Source organism: Triturus cristatus, chromosome 7, assembly GCF_964204655.1.
Source record: "Triturus cristatus chromosome 7, aTriCri1.1, whole genome shotgun sequence".
Lineage (NCBI taxonomy): Eukaryota > Metazoa > Chordata > Amphibia > Caudata > Salamandridae > Triturus > Triturus cristatus.
Window position 1 is genome coordinate 662,658,745 of NC_140590.1, and position 17,548 is coordinate 662,676,292.

Sequence of the window (17,548 nt, forward strand, 5' to 3'; positions counted from 1 at the left end):
ACACGTTTGTCCAGCTTCCGAGTACCATAGATACCAAGCGAGTACATGTATATACCATTTCCAAGTGAACTTGCGTACACTGCACAGCTATGGATAGATCAAGGCCACGCCGAAGCACTACAGTTCCTCACTCTCCCAGCCCAAGACACTAGATATCGTACCCAGCTGTACGCCTCACCCACTCCCCCACAACGTAATGTAAAGCGGATCTTTGTAAACGCCCAACGGAACCCTTGCCCTGTTGGGAATCAGACTCTGGCGGATCTATATAGCGCCGACCTCAGAGAATAATCGACTCCTGGGCACCAGAGGCGCAACTAGAGCCAAATTTCAGGGGGGGCTAAGAAAAAAATTTGGGGGGGGGGGCTGAATCTTTTAAGCCATAGGCAGAGTGGAGCTGCAGGGGCTCTCAGAAGGGGTGAAACAACAGCGAGGCCTCATTAACATGCAAATGGTCTTTTAAAGACCTGTGAAGTGCTCGGGTGCGGCTGTGTGCGCGCCGAGAAGCTGTCTCATCCTGGGCTGCCACACACGACGGGGGGGCTGAAGCCCTGTAAGTCCAATGGGTGTTGCGCGTCTGCTGGGCACTATACTATGTCTTCAGTCGACGGAGCCCCTGGCCTGCCAAGATTGTCAGGCTGTTGTGTAAGAAAGTAACATTTTATTGTTGTCATGCACCGCAGTGACGGTAGGGCAGGGGTGGGGGCAGAGGTCGGTCTGCAAGTATGCCCCCCACCTTTTGCCTACAGCCTGCACCCCTCCTCCCTGTGAAGAATAACGTAGCGAGAACGTATCTCTCTCCTGTCTCTAGACTGTACCCCCCCCTTTGTTTCTGCTCAGTGCGATGGTAACTTTCGCAACCTCTGAATCACGACCCCAATTCCCGTTAAAAATTGCTCGTGCACCGTCCTTCGGACTCCCCTCTCTAGATGTATGCTATAATAGGGTGTTTCACTGGCCCGTACCCACAGACCCCGTTCGTTCTAGATGCATGCTGCAGTAGGGTGGTGTCTCCCTTGTCCCCTGTACCCACAGACCTCTCTCTAGATGCAAGCAGTACAGTGGCCCCTCTCCCGCCCCTTTGTACCCACAGACCTCTCTTCTCTCTCTAGATGCAGGGCACTACAGTGGCTTCTCTCCTGCCACCTATACCCACAGATCTCTCTCCTCTCTTAGATGTTGGGTACTACAGTGGCTTCTCTCCGTCCTCCTGTACCCACAGACCTCTCTCCTCTCTTAGATGCAGAGCAGTACAATGACAAGACTGCAGAAAGGTGTGTTATGAAGGAAGTTCATTACCCTTATTTTCCAGTCTTTTACTTGTCAAGTAATGTAACGGTATTTGTTAGGGATAACATTCTTTAAAAGTTTGAATTTGCTTTCAACGGAGCCGGCATAAAGAATGTAGCTTTTGTATTTTTCTTCATGCCCAGTACCAAAACAATACACTTCCAGTATTCCAGTCTAGAGGCTAAGATTACTGTGTATACTGTGTATCCCCAAGTCTCCCGAGGATCCTCCTTTCCAAAGAATGTACATGATGCCACCATATTTCTATCCACTTTAAATATCCCACTCATTACCTCAATCACTCTCTATCTCACTACCTCACTCTTTCTATCTCACTAACTCACTTTCACTCTCTCTTTCACTACCTCTCTCTCTATCTCACTTCATCACAACATCACTCTATGCGTATATATCACTACCTCACAACATCCCTCTCCCTCACTACCTCACTCTTTCACTACCTCACTCTCTCTATCTCACTACCTCACTCTCTATCTACCTCACTCTCTATCTCACTACCTCACTCTATCTACCTCACTCTCTCTCACTACCTCACTCTCTATTTCAATACCTCACTCTCTCTCTCTATCTCACTACATCACTCTCTCTCTGCTAATGCAATAGGTATCACATATGCAAAAAAAAGCTAATGCCAATAGAAATGACAATGCCATTTATTTAGGGATACAAAAATGATAAAAAAAATAATGAGCAATACCAATAGCTCTACCTATAATATTGCCGAGACCATTGCATTGTAAATGCTTGTTTTACTTTACTTTCAGTCATGCTACACGGCAGCCATTCTGCTTAACAGCAAGGTTAAAACAATTGCCAAAGACAGTAGGTCTCATAGGTGAGAACTATTGGCTTTGGCAATGCTTATCTGACTTGCAATGCACTTCTAACATGCACCTTCAGGTAGGCCTGGGTATTGGCCAAGAGAGCAATTCATCCCATTTTTGAGAAGATCTAGCGGACGAGAAATGGCCAAATGTTTTCAAAGTTAAGTAAGAATTGTAATCATTAGTTAAGACTGAGATCTGTACCTGTCAGCGGTCTGCAGACGTAAGATCATGAGTGGCGGGAGTAAGTAAAGGAAACTACGAAAGCTATATTTACCTTTTAGTACGTCTTCCGCTTTCGTAAATCTACTTAAGTTGATTACACCTTTGCAGATCCCAGCAGCGCATAACGCAAAATGATGTCCCCCCGCCCCCACCTGCAAAATGTGATAAGGGACTCCTGAGTCTTTCATATATCGCAGATATTCATTAGCCTTGGGCTGATTGAGGGCCCCACATATGGTAGAGGGGTACTCTGAAGGATCCCCCCCGCCCCCCTTTTACCGCATGGGCGGCCTGTGTTTTATGCACCTGGATCCCAGATAAATTAACGCAAACACTGATTTCTAAATTGTTAGTCAATTGGCTTTTTAGTGCACTGTTTTCAATGCTGTGGATCGAATGCGAGAAAATACAGGTCACATCTAAACAATCATGGGCCTTTGAGAAGTGTCTGCTACATACAACATTTTGGTACCCAAAAATTCCCTCTTGTCTGTTGGTGTTAGTTTTGTGCACTTTCCAAATATGCTAAGTATTACAACACTGAATACAAGCCTGTGTGCCGAGTGGAATGCCCCTGGGTCGGAACTCTGCAATCTGCCCACCAGTTGTGACTTCTGAAATGAATGGTTAAAGTGTCCCCCGGGAGCGGAACGAACATCTGGATGAACTTCCGGCACAACATTCCTACTTGCACAATTTAGTCCCAGAATAAAGTCGGAGGGGCCGAAAGGAAAAAGTAATGAACTTTTGTGGAGCACAGCCAGTTCAAATGAAATTAAGAGAGCTTTGCATGTAAATATTAAACCATTTCCTGCCTGAGGATTCTATCAAATAAATGCTCGTTTAGTTTCCAAGCATCTTTGTAGTAGTCACACTATCTCATTACAGAAAGAAGGAATTTTTCTTACAGAGTCTAGAAGTGTGCAAATATTATACCACGTGAACAGTCTCAACCAACACAAACCTGTTTAAACGCTCTGTCATAACTCCTTACTCCCAGTGTGAAGAGCGTATCAGTGTTGGTCTATAATTGCAGTGGCATGTAAAACCCTCTGAATTTATTAACCTTAACCCGCCCTGTAACGTTTCATGCTTCATGGACCAGATGTATGTAGGTAATGGTTTGGGGTTATCAAATAGCGAATTTTTGCTATTTGATAATCGCAAACACCTATGTAGAAATGTGTGTATTGCACATTTTGCGATTCCTGGTGGGTCACAAATAGACCTACCTCATGAATATAAATAAGGTAGGTCTCGGTTTGCGACCCATTGGGAATCGCAAAAATCACAGGAATGGTAGACTGCAGGGGTCAAGAGACAACCATGTCTGTGTTTGCTTTTTAATAAAGCATTTTTTTTTAAATGCAGCCCGCTTTCCTTAAAGGAAAAAGGGATGCATTTCAAAAATGAAAAGTTTTCTTAACATTTCTCAAGAGCCTGCCCTCAAAAAATGTTTTTACAAACATTCACAAAGGGGAAGGTGTCCATTGCGCATTGCAAATGTTTTGCGACCTAATTCTGTCACAAAGCATTCATACATGCCACTGCGATTCATTTTTAGGAAGGGACACCCTAAACATGAACCTTCCTAATACCGAATCGCAAACCAAAACTGCGATTTGGTAACAGGTTACTGAATCACAATTGGGCCTTTGAAGATTTAAAGATGCCTCTTTGCGTTCCCAAATGGCCCTTTGCAAACGTAAAAAAGCTTTGCACATCTAGCCCCTTACCTCTGTTCCATATAAGGAGGCAAAACTAGTCAACACAGAGTAATCATATTACAGTCTCAACATCCATCTACCTGCAAAAATTAAGAGGCATGCAAATCAAGCAATCAAGCCAGAAAATGCCAACCATACCAAACACTGGCCAAGACTGTGTCTTACATTTACCTTCAGATTTACATGGACAAACTGCCACACAAAATAAAGGACCAAAGGGGTCAGATGCTCAGAGCATGTGCAATTATTTGCAAATGGGAAGGGGCCTCGAAGGACCCCTTCCGCTTTGTGAATCTTTGTAAAAAATGTTTGGAGAGCATGTGGTCTCAAAGACCGCAGCCTACTCTTAATAAATGAAAATAAATCTTTTCATTCATCTTTTTGAAACCCATCTTATTTTCCCCTAAGGAAAACGGACTGAATTTAAAAACAAGCATTGCAATGCAATAGGTCTCAGCTTTGGGGCCTTATAAGTATTTAGTTATGTAACATGGCGGCCGCCCTAATTTCTTTGCTATATATTTGTATTATTGCAGCATTTGCGGCATGGCGTGCTTTAACTGTATATGTTTAAAGCTAAAGTGTGTGTGCCGCAAATGCAACAAAAGTAAACAAACGGAAAAGAAATGCGAGCAGCCGCCACCTTTCTTTTATATTTATTTACTTTTGTAGCATTTGCGGCACGCCATGCGTTAACTTCATATGTGGCAAGAGTGGCATGCTGCAAATGTTGGAAAATTAAATAAATAGACTAGAAAGTGAGTTGACAGCAATATAACCCATAAGTAATTGAAGCATAAAAAGAAAACACAATCAAAACCCGAAAACCTTGCAGAAGACTATAAAATCTAAGGGGCATATCAGCAAGGGATTTATCTCAGTTTTTTTGGCTTTAAAAGCCAGAAAAGCGGAGATAAAACCATCGCCCTATCAGCAAGAGGGTGCTAACATGTATATTCGCATGTTAGCACCCTTTTTCCCTACGCCGACCTTTGCATCTCTAATGAGATGCAAAGTGGGCTTTCCTCCCCAGAATAACGGGAGAAATGTCGCTAAGCGACATTTCTCCTATTATCAAGCCTCACCCTAACCTGCAGAGCGATAAGAAAAGTAGCGCTAACCTCGGTTAGCGCTACTTTCCTTACGCCTGCTTTTAAACTGACTTAGACATGATATCCTTTGGAAGGTTGATATCATGGCTAAGTATGTGTAGCCCTATCAGCAACGTAGCGCCAAACGGTGTGCGATTATCGCTGGAATCCCAGCGATAATTGCACATTTGGCAGCTAACTCAGTTGTTTTTATCGCTCTGGAGATAAGCGTCACTGATAGCGCGCTATCTCTGCGATAAAAACAAGCGATAGCCGGCGATAATTATCCTCGGTCTAAGTGCGCTTAGCGAACATTATCGCCGGTTGTTGCTGATATGCCCCGCGGTCACAAGACCTTACTACCTTTGTGTAACTTCCAAGATGCGATCCTACAGGGGCCAAGGGGTGCAGCAGCTATGATCCCCGATAGTATATACAAAAACTTCTCGGACAACATTCTTGGGAGGTTGACAAGCCCCTAATGTGCTACAGCTGTGTAACACACGGAGGTAGAGGGTCAGCTGGCAGGTCAAATAAATAGAAAAGTAACGAACAACTATAAGGAGTGGTAAACAGAATACGCAACTTATATCCCAGCAAAGCCTATTGCAGCTCCTTCTTCAGATTAGTTAAAAACGTATCTGTTTTGCGAGAAGTCGCTCCACACCCACATGGTTGGACCTGTAGACAGACAGACGACAGCTTCAGGGAAGGCATTGTAAACTCCAAAAACTACTAAAATATAGCTGAACTGTCTAATAACCTGCCTCTCCCATGATATCACCCATCCGACATGCATCTGTCTATGTATGTGAGTAAGGAGAAAAGGGAAAGAAAAGAAAAGCTAAAGTGTGGCATGCCCTGAATGCTACAAAAGTAAATAAATGGAAAGAAATGTGGGTGCCCGCCTCCTTTACTTTCTATTTATTTACTTTTGAAGCATTTGCGGCATGCTGCACTCAACTTGTGCTTAAGACTAATGCGCTGCGTGCCGCGAATGCTACAAAAGTAACAAGCATTGGCATAGCCAATAGGTCTCGCTTTTGGACCTTATAAGTATTTAGTTATGCAACTGTTGCATGGCTAAACACGTATAAGGTCCCAAAAGCGAGACCTATTGGCTATGCCAATGCTTGTTATGTCTTTGTTTTACGCCCTTTACTGTACTAATCTATAGGAGAGGGAAAGCAACAAGGGTTGAATGCTGGCAGCCAGAACAAGGAGCATACCGAAGAATTATTTGGCATGAACTGCAGTTGTAAGCACTGGTTTGAAGCTATGGGTGTGTTGGGAGGTGTAGCGGGGGCAGGTGTAGTGATTCGTCTCGTGTAGCTACGAGACCTACAGGTCGGTGGTGTGATCTCTCCAGGCCGGCGCATGCCAGTCGTACACATACTTGCCATTTGAGTGGTGTATTGTTTTCGTGGAGTGAGTGGACGCCGTCTGCAAGGCTGTCGGCAGCGTCATTCAGTTCAAAGCAGGGGCGACTCGCAGGTGGCGTGCGCTCCCGGCCCTCGGTTCATATGTGATGGAATATACATCAACCTTGTATCTACTCCAAGCTGCGCCCTGCCTCCTCATTACAGAAGGGAGGGCACACACTGCACCTGCCTCTTACCGCTCGCATTCGGTGAAGGGGAGAACATGTAAACAAAACCACCCTCTCAGCGCCCTCCCACGCCCCTTGAATTTCAGTTTTAGGTAAAGATGGCCGAGGCTGCGCTGTACATTTCCTTACTGTTACAAAAGTCTGCACCACAAATGTTATAAGCAAACATGCCATTTGTCAAATTACCAGAGATGTGCATTGCTTAATGTTTTTAGTAAATATCATCCGCAGCCGGTGGACCAGGAATAACTACAAACATCACGTGGTAAAGCCTCTGGTACCCCTTTTAACCCCAACTAGCCATCGGCGTCCAAAGTCCTTTTAACTAATGAATATGATATGTTGGCAATAATTACTTGTTGATAGGGCTGTACTGAACAAGTCTGCATGTGCTATAAAGTCTACAGTTTGAGAGCAGGTTTGTTTCCCCATGCATTCCCTTGTAAGCCATAGTCTCTGTCCGGCCATCAAATGGTTTTTGCTGAGGTACTGGTCAAGCTCTCGGGACGGGGGTGGGTTGGCGGGGGGTGGGGGTATTGGTGGTTGGTTGTGTCTGCTTAACAAGACACATGTGGCCTACAGTATTTAGAGTTCAGCGCTGGGGGTGGGGGGTGGAGTTAGTGAATAGAAACCCTGAGTTTACCACCTGTAATTACGTCATCCAGCTTTCCATTGAAAGGGGAGGTGGAGGGGCGTTATTTGTTGACAATGGGCGCTTGACACAGTCTGTTATCAACTTGATTTATGGTCAGTTTGAGGCTGTGACTGAAGGGTTGTCGCCTCGGGAGTTATCTCGGATACCCTTAGGACCAAGGAAGTATTGCTCTTCTGGGGTGTGAAGTGCCAACCCCACTTCAACCGGAGCAGCACCCATCGTGCCCAGCTTGCCACCAGCTGGCGAAGTGACATATAACATACGGGCAGCCAGAATAAAGATTATTTCTCCAGCACGCACAATCCTGCGTACTTTAACAGCGCGTGTTTAAGAGTCTATTTAAAGACCCATTCACTCGGAGATCTTGTTTGTGAAAATGATCCCCCTGCCTGTGAGTGAAACCGTGCGAGCAATGCAGCCTGCCGGGGGCTTTATTTTCAGATACATCTGCGCTCCTGTGTGCACAACAATTTGTATCATGAGACGCCGACAACCATGGTATGGACACCCGTGTCCTACACATTGCCTCAAGCGACGTAGCTGTTTGGCTCTTAAGAAATCCTGTGCTTTATGAAAGGACTCATATGGCGCGCATCCGCAAAGGAAACTAGACTTGTATTGTATCCTACCGCAGGTGAAGACTTAAAGAACTTTTATTGTTAATCATTTAACTGCAAATTACGCAATTTCCCTGGTGATGCACCTACACTACCGACTCTGATATATGTGCGGTTATGAATTTAACAAAAATTATTAATTACCAGCCAAAAGAGAAACACAAAATATAGAAGCATAAGTGTATAGGTAATGTATATAATGTGCGTGGGTTTTCAAATTGATAATGATATTGGTTTGTGCTAAATTCTGTTCTCAGATTGTCTGCCCACATTGCATACTTAAAGTGCCGATGTGAGGAGAAGCCATAGCAAGGAGGGGAAGTACTTGTGCGAGGGTCCTAAAGAAGTGAGAGTATTGCTTTTACATCTGCGCCCCTTTTGCCATCAGGCTGTGGCTTTGTTTCTGCCAATTCAATGGAGACATGACCATACCCAAATCAAAGCACAAGGAAAATGCCAAGCAAAGACAAGCGCTTCGAACGGCTGCAGTATTTGTGTCGTTGCAGTGCGGGCAGCTGAATGTTTGTGTGCCTCGCGACATCATTAAAACAGGAAGGGAAGCAAAGACAGCCATTAAGTCACTTGAGCCGTTCCGAAGCAGAAACTAAACACGTGTTTGGCTTCCTTCAGGGTTGGGCAGGAATTTACGGGCTTCTGTGAAAATTTGACACATAACAACAGCAATGTGCTTTCTGTTTTTCTTTTCTCTAAAGTGTCATCCAGGCACAACTGCTCTGCAGTGCTTAAAACACAGTGATCCACACGAAAAAATATAGCAGCAGGATACAGTCCATGATCCTGCTTCAATATTTAAACGATAAAAGGCGCAGAACAGCAGACAAAACAAGCTTTGGAAACGCGGCCGCGAAAGTGAAAGTGATCGTGATTACGATCGCTACGGAGGAAAGACACATGGCGCTGTGCGCGTGCACTTTCACGTGCACTGTAGCTTTAGGCCACGGCAGCACTTTGAAAAGCCCAGATATAAAATGTCTCTTCGAGCCTTTGGCTCGCGAGACCTAAAAATAAATAGGAAGGAAAGGCGGCTGCCACCACCCACGTTTCTTTGCTTTTGTAACACTCGAAGCACACCGTACTTTACCTTTAAACATGTAAAGCTAAGGCACGGTGTGCCACGAATGATACAAAGGTAAACAAGTATCTGCACAGCAGTATGGGAAACATAAAAGCATGTGCCAAGCTGAAGCATAAAGTGTGGTGCCCGTGTACATAAAAGTTAAGCCCGCAGCAGCTCGTAAAGCGGGCGCAGTGATGATTAAATAAATAGCGCACAGTACTAGGAACAGGCACCCACATTGTAGCACAATCAGGAAATAAAACAAGGAGTCCCCAAAGGAACACATAAACACCTACAGCACAAGGAAACTGTAGTTGGCCGGGGCTTCTGAGCGAAAAACGGAAGTGATGGATCAGGAGCACCAACCAATGAGGAGCCACCAAAGAAGAATGGCACAGGAGTGAACCAATGGCAAGCAGCAGTCAGGATTACTCTTCATTTAGTAATTACAGCAGGTCTTACAGCAGCACATGCGCGCTGCCTAGGTTCAACCTGAAAAAATAGCTTTATTGAAAAGCAACCACAAACATGGTGGTCTGCTGATGCCTGAAAGCCATCTCTGTGATTTCTGTGATTCCCAATGGGTCACAAACCAAAACCTACCTCATGAGGTAGGTCTATTTGTGACCCACTGGGAATCACAACATGTGTATCACACCCATTTGTGCATGGGTGTTTGCGACAACCAAATAGCAAAAATTCACTGTTTGGTAATCACAAACGATTACCTACGTATATCTGGTCTAAGGACATTTAAAAAATCTAAAACAAATATAAAGAAATTCTTTCCTTCCCAGTCAAAAATAGGCACCCATGAAGCTATTTACAAAGTCACTACTACAACACATAAAAGAAATTGAAACGAAAAGTTGCTTTTTGCTGAGAAAAACGTACAAATTAAGATAAAACATGGTGCACAGATTCACAACAAAGACGGCAGAACACCCAAAATAAATTGGAATACATCCTACATTAGACACATCTTGCCGTCAATAAACAGATAACACAATGGCGTGTATATATTGATACTCCCCTGCAACACCTAAAAAGCATTGGTAAAGCAAATTGTCCACCTTTGCTAAGGGTGCATTTTTGCACACTTTTGATAGAGAAATTTTAAAATAAAAATACATTAGAAAAACTTTTAAAATGCTGATGTTGGAAAGGGAACGGCTCTAGCATATGCTTTCAATTAAAGCAAACAATTTTTCTCTTATAACTATTGGCAAACCCACCTACATCAGCCTTTCTCTTACACAAAAAGACCTTTACGAACACAAACTTGCAAGATTGTGGTAGTAGTGATGACGATGTGGATGATAGTGTTAGTAGTGGCGATAGGCTGGTAGTATTGGTGACAGTGTTAGCTGTGATATTGGTTGTGGTTGTATTAGTGGTGATGATTGTAATAGTGATAGTAATGATGGCAATGTTTATGGGGATAGTATTGGTGATTATTTTAAATTCAGTAATGATGGTGATGATAGTGATGTGGTGGTAGTAAAAGTGGTGGTGGTAGTGATGATGGTGTTGATAGTGGTCCTAGTATCAGCTGTGGAGATGGTGGTGATGGAGCTATGCAGCACTGCAAGCTTGAGAAAATAAAAGTATGAGCACAGATATAGGAGGCAAAAAATAGCGAAAATGTTAGTGTTCTGTCTAGAGACAGTGTACTCATAGTTTGATACATTTATGCATCATTTTACAACCCCCTACCCTGCCCCTTCCCCAACCGCACGTCACCGCCCAGTGACACGTCCTATACAGGGCGTGGCTGGTGCTTGCATGTGTTTGTGCGTGTGCGTGTATGTGGGTGTACCACCATGAGCTTGGTCATGCCTATGCGCTATGTGAAGTTATTGTGTGAAACGCATATTAGCCCACTACACAAGTTATATCTAGGTGTTTGCCGTGTGTTTTCTCTTTATGCCATTGTATTGCATTCCTATTCTGTTAATGTATAATTTCATAGGTAGCTTTGCCTGCAGATCTAAACACAATGTAGGGTATTGGCCAAATGTTCTAATAGTGATGGATAATTGATAAATATTAATCAATATGTGTTCTGAGCCATGAACAATGCATTGGGTTACACTTATGAGAAAACATGGAATACTAAGCTGTGTGAGTACCTCCCTCAATTAGAACCTACAACCCTGATCAGGGTGATCCCTTAAAGTCAATAAATTGATCTGAGCTGATCCTCTGCCTATGGCACAGAGCAGACATGCTTACCTTAGAGTAGAGACAATGTGTAAAGTATTTGTGTAGTACTAAAACCTGACACACACACAAATCCCAAATCGATTTAGAAACCCAGACAAAATTTTAATAAAGTTTAATAAATAAAATGACACCAAAAGTACAAAAATCCAATGAGGGAAACTGGAGTTATGATTTTTTAAAAGTATAAATGCGAAAATAGTGCCAAAGCATGTTAAGTGTCTACCGTGGCCACCTGGTTGCACTTGACTGCCACCTAGGAGCAAGTTGAGGCCGACTGCAATGGAGTGTGGGTCAGATACAACACACTAGTTATGGCCCAGGTGGAAGTTTTACTTTCAGACTTAGTATCTGAAATGGAAGTAAAAAAACTCCCCAGTGGAGCAAGGTAGCTGGCAGTGGCCAAAGAGGGCTCCATGTCATCTAATAGCCACTGGACGAGGTCTTGGTGAAACCATTGCATTTTGGCGGGAAAGCTTTAAGCAATAAAAATTAGAATTTTGCACCTGGAAAAGGTCCCTTGCTTGCCAGATACTTTTCATGCCTTCAACCAGTGAAGATTTCTATCTTTGAACGTAGTCACTTTTTGGAACCCAGACTCTTCCATCGGGGCAAGGCTGCAGGCTATTACCAAAGAGGGCATCACAAGGCCAAGACACCATTGAAGAGAGGTCCTGCTCAAGAGGATTTGTTGCTGCAGAAAATCTCAGAGCGTGAGCAACTTGGATCTTTTGTCCAATGGCAACACACCTTTGTTGGAGCAGATTGGCAGGTTGGTCCCAGCCCTTAGGGTGGTCTTTGAAGCCAAAAACATTATAATAAATCCCAGGTTTCAGGATTTGTTAGGAGGAGTGGGCATTGAAGCCAGCCCAGGGTCGAAGACCCTTGGGAACAGCAATGAGTGTCAAGACTCACTCCAGCAGAGGACAGCAGCAAGATCCAGGGCAGGGCCAGTTGGAGCTGGTCTGCTGTGCAGTTGCAGGAAATGCCTCTTATAGCTTGTTGTGACCCTGTAGCTTGAACAGTAGGTCATCATTATGACTATAAAAGTCCACTTCTTTGCCAGGCTGTAAGTAGAAGAGCAGGTCCAGCCTGCTAGGGTCTTCTCGAGTCACATGCCCAGAAGGTATCTGAGGAGGGTACTGTGGATGCCACCTATATGCCTTGCACCAGCCTGAGGGTAGGAGTGACTCCTGGCCCCTACCTAACCAATAAGAAAAAACTTATCAGGGCAACCCTACCCAATTTTGCTGCAGTTTCTGTGTCTCCTACTTCAAAACACCCTCCAATGTCCCTCTCTGCCTAAATCCAAGATGGTGAACCCCTTCTCCCCTTGTGCAGAGCCTGTGTGTCCTATTCAGAGGTGTCACCACTGAAATGGGAAAGCACTCCTCTGTAGTCACTCTAAACCAGTGCTGGGGTCTGCTCCTCTCCTACATGGAATGGATTCTGTCAGTCTGAGAGAACAGAAGTGGGACCTGGCCAGGTATCAGCTGACATTTGCCTGGAACTGAGTAGGCCTCTTTGAAATTAATTAAATTCCTGGGCACAGCCTAGATGGTCACCCTGCCATAGTAACAGAACACTGCTCCACACCCTAGTCTGTCATCTCCTCTCTGGGAGCAACATTATCAAGGAGCTATTCAGGTGACAGTTGGGCTCATGTACATAAGCCTCCAGATGCTTTGGGCAGGGAAAAGGTATCATTCTTAAAGTACCTTTCCTAAAATATTTATTACAATTTGTCTTCACCAGTGAATTGGGCTTGTAGTACATATTTAAAAAAGTCCAAACATGCCATTTATAGTTGTTTCTTATCCAGAGATACAATTTTTACATTTACTATTGCATCCTGATGCTTTCCTATGAAGCAGACAGCCCTGTTACAATGAAAATTGTGTTTAGGGCCTTATCACTGTAAGATGTAAGGACGTAATTATTAACTGAACGCAAGATTTTACTGAATTTTTAAAAAATTTACATGGCATCAGAACATGCCGACATGCCTTGCTCTTTTGTATGAAAGGGGAGAATCCTCAAATAATAGCAGCTTTTATAAAATGTTTTCCTTAAAGCGGATCAGTTATTGACAGCAAAGGGACTGATGAATATTATGTAGTCTATTAACTATTTAAACATGACGTCTGTACTTATAGATGTACCCTGATTTAATGCTATCACAAATGCCCTTTAAGAGACCTTAAATGTTCATATCAATAGAAACATTTGAAACTGGTGAAATAGAAGGGGCACTGTGTTATTTTAATTAATTAATTACTTTTCAGTCTCAAGGTTATTTTGCACGAACACGCTTGGAGTCTAAAAAGGACAAAGGCAGGAAAATGAATACACTGTAATCAAACCGATAAAGCTATTACATTGGAGCTGATTGTAATGAATATTCCCACATGTAACCATCAGCTTTTTCTATTTTTAGCTTTTGCATTTTTAACCAAATTTGTTCAAAATTACAATTTAATGCTAGAAAGAAGTTGCTTACATTCAATGAATCTGTAAATGTTATTGGTCTAGCTGTGTAAAATATTATGATTTTAATTAACTGAAATAACTGACTTTGACTTTGAGAGTGTTTAGAACTGTGAAAAGAGGTTATTTTCCCATTTCGAACTTACAGTTTAAACATGCTGTAGGAAAATGCCTCTTTTTGTAAAGTCACCCACCATCTTTTTCTCCAAATGCTCTTATGCTTTTGTGGTCTCCCCTAAAACTGTTATGTTCGACTTGGTTCCCACTAGCTGTACTGTCCTCTGACTGACCAGCCAGTGCTTTCCCGTGCCTGCTGCTGCCAAGACAGGACTCTGACCTCCCGCTAGGCAGTGGGATCACTCCCAGGAGTCAGAAACAAAGGCTGAGAAGGAAGGAGGTCACACCTCCCTCCTCCCCAGCTGGCTAATGAATTGGCACATCAGAGCGGTGAGCTTCAATGGCTGCACCATCTCGGATATGCATCTGCGCTTTCCCCCTGAGGAGGAAACATACCTCCTCTTTTCCCAGGGGCGCTTGCTCCTGGGCAAGGTGAGAAATTAGCTATGCATGAGGTGTATACCCCCAGGAAGGCTGGCTACATCTCTAGGGTGGGCAGCCTGGTCTGTACACCTAAAATTGAATTCTGCCATCTGTAGCAGGGCAGAAATAGTGAGTTCTGGGTATAAAAGGTGGCCTACAACACCGGATGTACTAGCTGCAAGAACTAGCTGCCCATTGACTACTAGCTGCCACACCACGCCAACACCTCTAAATCTCAGATTTAAGGGACCACCCTGACACCAGAACCTCCTATATGAACAATGTACTTCAAAGAAGGACCAAGAGGAGTTCTATGTCGCCAACAACAGGACTTTGGCCCCAAGCACAGAGCAAAAATGGGATACTTTGTCCCTGAGGCAGCAGACTTGGAACTCAGTGAACGACCCTTATTCTTGGCTAAAACTCCTGAAGAGAGGGACCCTTAAGGAAGCAAGAAGCACCCTCATTCTCCCCTGGACTAGTGCCATTAGTCTCCTGCAACCTGCAGGTAAAGACACTCACCAGATCCAAAGAATCAGTGACCATCTGGCCCTCTGAGGAATCAGATAGTTTGAAATTCAGCTATCCCTTAGAATATCACTGAGACACCTACAGTAATCCCTTCCTCATATTCAATCACACAACAATGTTATAAAGTTTTCAGCTCCCAAATATTGACGCAAAGGCTACCTTGTTAAAAACATATTATCATGCATTTATAATGACATAAAAAAGTTTATTATAAACTATGTATAACACATATATTTAAAAAGGCACAATTAATTCCTAAAATACAGTACAACTAAAACATTATACAAAGCATTATATACTCAAAAACAACATTTGTTAAACAGAGAGAAGATTTGACAATATAATTTGTCATTGAAAGAGCATATCAATAGAGACAAAAATGGACAACTTGGCCTTGATATACTTAGTCTTTACACCATTTACAAGACCAAGATTCTCATAGATTATCCTGTTAGTTGCGTCGACGCGTTTCGATGGTTCCTTATTGATAGTCCATCTTTTTCAAGACCGTAAAAGATTTTAGTCCCTCTGAGTATTTCATAATACAGTCGCTGTAAGCATCCTGTGTGCAATGGATATAAACAAAACGATATTTTTATAAAAAATGTGGGGGGATTTTTATTTCAAAAGAACCCTATATATCACAATTCAATATTTGGTATCCTCTTAATATCATCCTTTGTCAGTGCCCCAATAATATGATTAAAATCACGCTATTTTCATAGTTTGTTATTGTTATTATAAGAGAAAGATTTTTTCAACACTAAACCACTCTTGATTCGAGAATAACTCTATATCACATTGCTACTTATATTAGAATTTGTATTTGTTGTAAATTACCGCCCACCTTCCTGCTGGTTTTACTAATCTCACCTGTTCTTTTTGACTCCTGTGCCCCTGTTGATATCTAGCACAGATACGGACTGTATATTAGCCCTTCTTTGTCTTGTACAGTTTCCTTCCTGTCTCGTCAACCTACATAAGAGAATTTATAACGTCTGTAATTATATTTTACCCCATTCTTTATTAAAATCCATATGACACTCCAATGTTTTAATGAAAACAAATCGTACCTCAATGTTAGCGCTTACGCTTGCCTCACGTGGTATTCTTTCTATTTAGTATAGTTCAGAAACGTTGAGGACCCTTAGTGTTAGCCTCGGCCTGAAATAAACATACTATTTGTAGTCGCTGGGATATATATTCTATCCAACTGATATATCCTTAAAAATGCGATAGAAGAGAAAAAAAGGTCGTACCTTTATTTAAAATTTCCTAGGGTCGTAGTCAGTTCGAATCCCAATTTGGACCGCTAGCAGTGATTAAGGGACCTAGATTTCCAAGCCTCCTCTCCCGTTTTACTGCGATTACTTTTTACTAAAAGGAAAAGATTTTTTTTTTGCTCATTACACTTAGAGCTTTCCTTTTAGAGATGTCCTAATTCTACTATTTTACCTGCCTAACGGGTGTCTTACCTTCCGTGTGGCTGTACTGCTCAAGCCTCACACGTGTTCTTTTCATTGATTCGATAAACAGAATCACGGGAACACGCCAGATTTAAATATGAGCGCGTGTTCTCTGATTGGTCAGGTCCTCCTATTTCGTCACTTACTTGTTTTTTTTGGTGATCCCTTCGTTAATTCTTTATTGTGCTGCCACTACTAGTTATGACCCAGCAGTACTTCTTGGGGTTAATACATACTCTTCATCTTACCGGTATTCCTCAGTGTGATGTTATTGCTACCAATCTTAACCCAGCAGTAAAATATTTTTCGCTGTAGCTCCAACTTATCGGTTGCATACATTTAAATAATGATGCAATCACATTCAGATTTGGATGTTATCCCCTATTCTCTATTCTGGCACCATTGATCTACTCTTGAGTCTCGCTCCTCATTGGCTCATAGTATTGTTGATAGAGCTAACTCATAACGAGAAATGGGAATGAAAATGAAAATAAAAAGGAAATTTTTTTTTTGTAAATACCCTGCATATCGGAGCGCCCCAGTTGCTGGACTATATGACTAATATCCCTGGTTTTGCAAGGGGGGTCACATGAGTTTTTGGTCCCGGGCTTGGCGACCATCTAGGGAAACCTACCAAACCCACACATTTCTGAAAAATCTATGTGGATCCAAAATTGTCCTACCACCCAGCGTTCCCCCAAGTCTCCCGATAAAAATGATACCTCACTCGCATGGGTGGGTTAAGTACCCGCGACAGGCAAGGGCCTAAAACGTATTGAGGAGACATCAAAATGACTTATCACAAAACAACCTGGTTTTGCAAGAGAGGTCACCTGGGTTTTTGGCCCTGGGCTCGGCGGCCATCTTGGAAAACTACCAAACCCACACATTTCTGAAAACTAGACACCCAGGTGAGTCCAGCGAGGTATGGCTTGCATGGATCCCCCAACATTTTCTTACCCTGATTGCCCTGCAAGCCTCAAATTTAGCTGCAGAAAACACATTTTCCACAGATTTTTCGGTGGAATCATCGTGCTGGCACAAATGTCTTCCCCACAGCATTCCCCTCAGTCCCCCGAGTGAAATGATACCTCACTTGTGTGGGTGGGGCAAGGGCCGGTGACTGGGAAGAGCCCAAAACATAGGGAATAAGGGTATAGCACT

The 17,548-nt window shown here is 43.1% G+C and overlaps 1 long non-coding RNA gene across 1 annotated transcript; it reads right to left on the reverse strand.

The window, feature by feature from the left end:
- Positions 1–15,108: 15,108 nt before the first annotated feature.
- Positions 15,109–16,439, reverse strand: LOC146810315 (uncharacterized). Its single transcript, XR_014965663.1, has 5 exons — positions 16,394–16,439; positions 16,178–16,295; positions 15,992–16,082; positions 15,792–15,893; positions 15,109–15,480 (listed from the first exon to the last, which is right to left on the reverse strand). It is a non-coding gene; the product is annotated as an uncharacterized LOC146810315 (long non-coding RNA).
- Positions 16,440–17,548: the final 1,109 nt, after the last annotated feature.